The 3,311-nt window shown below is 35.3% G+C and overlaps 1 non-coding gene across 1 annotated transcript; it reads right to left on the bottom strand.

The window, feature by feature from the left end:
- Window positions 1–2,925: 2,925 nt before the first annotated feature.
- Window positions 2,926–3,031, bottom strand: LOC122124877. Its single transcript, XR_006150680.1, has one exon. It is a non-coding gene; the product is annotated as a U6 spliceosomal RNA (small nuclear RNA).
- Window positions 3,032–3,311: the final 280 nt, after the last annotated feature.

Genomic DNA, 3,311 nt, shown 5'->3' with positions numbered 1-3,311 from the left:
ACTAATGTTATTATCATTTTAGTGTTGGGAAAAATTGTTATTAAAGGCACTAAGAGCATGGCCCAAGACACACAGTGAGGATGGAAATGAGTCAAATTTCCAAAAGTCTTTCAGCAATACACAAAAGGTAAATAAATTCTCTCCATTCTCTGATACTCTCAATTCACTATTCATATTGATCAAGAAATAATAGCATAGCAATTATTGCCCATGGTGATTGTTTTCTGTTCATTTTGTCTTCAACACAGACTGTGTTGGTGACATTGGGTTATTATGCACAGAACTAAGCTTATAAATTATGGTCCAAAGTTAGGCAAATTTCTTCTATCCCATAGTTCCAGTATCGTTTTTACAAAGTACTAAATCTTTTAAATATCATCACATACTGTGATTTAAGAAGTCAAGAATGAAAAAATTCACATATAATCACTCCAAAATTCTTTAAAAGTAGGAGTTGATAAAGCAGGACTCTGTGCAGTAAATTTTCTTCTACTTTTAAAATTATTCTGAAAGCCTTGTGCTGGTTTGTCACACCTGTAATCCTAACTACTCAAGATACCTACTCAAGAGCCTAACATCTGTGGATAACATTTGGAAGCCAATCAGGGCAAAATAAATTCATGAGATTATTTTGCAAAAATTTTAATGAACTAGCAAAGGGCCAGGTATGGATATGTAGCTTATATAGTAGCTCACCAATCTAGAGAGCAAGATATAGCGAGACCTTGAAGCCCTGATTTCAAATTCTGTGCATGCCAACACGCAGGAATGCACACACACTCACTTTTTCGAAATATCTTCATATCAGTGTTTTGCATTAATTTCTTTGTTAATGATATTATATGGGTAAAATAGGCAAAATAAACTCTTCCATCTCAAAACATTTTTTTGTAGAAATACTGTACAGGGGAGTTACAGTAACATGAGCAAAGTAATAAGTACGTTTCCTGTCAAGCATTGTTACCTCCTCCTTTGTTTTTTCCTCACATTTCTTCCCTTCCACCTCCACAAGTACACTCCTCACACCCCCAAGCCCCACCAAATTTCCCCAGCCTAAACTGTAAAGTTCGTTTTTCAAAATAATGTCTTGTGAATCTATTGTTATACAATGAGTCAAACTGCATTCCTATTTAAGCATGTTGTTTTTTTTCCCTTCCCCTCCCCAAATTAGAGAAGTGTATATACAATATGCAGGTGCACTAACATCAAATAAAGTGAAAACAGGGGTTATACTGTTGGGGAGGACATAAAAAAAAAAACAAAAAAATCACGTCGTACATTATAAATATGTGAGCAACAACAGCAAGAAAGAAAAAAAAACACTTGTGTCTCTATCTTGGGGGTCATTTAGTTTAACATCAACTTATCTAGTCATATACACATAGCTTTTCAACTTTTCTGCTTATCCCAGATATATGCTAGTTATTGCAAATAAGGGATACCATGGGACCTATGTTTCTTTGGACTTGGCTTACATCAGTTAATATAATTTTTTCCAAGACTTTCCATTTCCTAACAAATTGGGCGATGTCATTCCCTCTGATGGAGGCATAGAATTAATATACAGACATATATATGTATATATATATATACATATATATATATATATAGTATATGTGTGAGTGTGTGTGTGTACACACATATACACACAGAACATTTTCCTTTTTTGTTTTTTAGAGCAACTTAGTTTTCCACCTTCATCATTTTTTCAAATGTTTTTATTGTAATTAAGTGGTTACATAAGTTCCCAAATTTCACAATATTGTGGGATAGTGATTCTTAGTTAAAGTCACAAACACATTCTATCTTTGATGGAGCAAATTGTCTATTATGGTATACAACATTTATGAGTTCTATGGGCTTTACAATAGAGTTATTTCTTCTATATGTATACTTCTTTTGTTTTGAAATATGTATATATTTTTTGTTTTGTATAGCGTCAGCTGTTCCCACTTTCCCACTTGTTCCCTCCCTCCCTTCAGTGACATGGAGTTGCTTAGTTCATTTTGGTCAATGTCCAGTGCAGCTGATGGATCCCACTGTTGTATGTTTTTCCCTGATTCCCTCTAGTCCTGTGTCATCCTCCTGGTTTCCCTTCAGTGTGCACATATGATCAGCAGAATGGAGTTATTTAGTAGTGATTCTACCAGATGAGTGGAAGTTCTTGATTTCTTAAGTGTTGTTAATTTTGTCATATCACCTTACATTTTGGATTTAACATCCACTTATCATGGAGACTGTGTGCCGTTCATCTATTTGCTTTTGGCTTACCTCGCTCAACATGATTTCCTGTAGCTTGATTGATTTCCCTGTTAATGCCATTATTTTGTCTTTTCTAATGGCTGGAAAATATTCCGTTGTGTATAGTTACCACAGTTTTTGGATCTATTCATCTCTGGTGGGACATATGGGTTGTTTTCATATCCTGGCTATTGTGAACAGTGCTGCAATAAACATGGAGGTGCATGTGTCCTTGAATATTGGTACCTGTTGTTCAGGATAGATGCCTAGAAGTGGTATGAGTGGGCCATAAGGAAGGTCAATATTTAGCTTTCTGAGGACTCACCAGACTGCTTTCCAAAGTGGTTGTGTAAGTGTACATTCACACACACACAAACACACACACACACACAGAATGTTTTCTTGATCATTCTTCTACTGAGGGACATCGAGGTTGGTTTCATATCTTAGCTATGGCAAATAATGCTACAATGCACATTGTTGTGGTGGTAGTTTTAGTATGGACTTGTTTGTGATCATTTAGGGGAATGCCCAAAAGTGGAATTGCTGTGTAATAGGGGACCTCTATGTGGAGTCTTTTGAGGAACCTCCAAACTGCTTTCCAAAGTGGATGAACAAGTTTGCACTCCCACCAAGAATGCAGGTGGCTTCCCTTCTGGCCACATCCCTTCCAGCATCTGTTGTAAAAATATGGAACGATTCACTAATTTGCGTGTCATCCTTGTGCAGGGACCATGTTAATCTTCTCTGTATGCTTCAATTTTAGTGTATGTGCAGCCAAATTGAGCACAGAACATTTATATATACATATATATATATATATGTAAATTGTAATTGATTTTCTTAAACTAGACAATTCAACAAAAAGTAAGTTCAAAAGAATTGTGAAATTTTAGAACCATTTATTTCTTACATAAGCACACATTTAAGAATAAATTCAAGATTGACATGCCAAAAACAAAATAATTCCAGGTATTTGTTGTTCATGAGATGTGTAGGAGGAGGAATTCAATTATTCTACACAAGGCACCTGTCATAGTGATCATTGCAGCAAATGTTAAGGTTTGTTA

The sequence above is a fragment of the Dipodomys spectabilis genome, unplaced genomic scaffold, assembly GCF_019054845.1.
Source record: "Dipodomys spectabilis isolate Male_0828 unplaced genomic scaffold, ASM1905484v1 ptg000250l, whole genome shotgun sequence".
Taxonomy (NCBI): domain Eukaryota; kingdom Metazoa; phylum Chordata; class Mammalia; order Rodentia; family Heteromyidae; genus Dipodomys; species Dipodomys spectabilis.
Note: the sequence above shows the minus strand (reverse complement) of the source record. Positions and strands in the feature narration are given on the sequence as shown.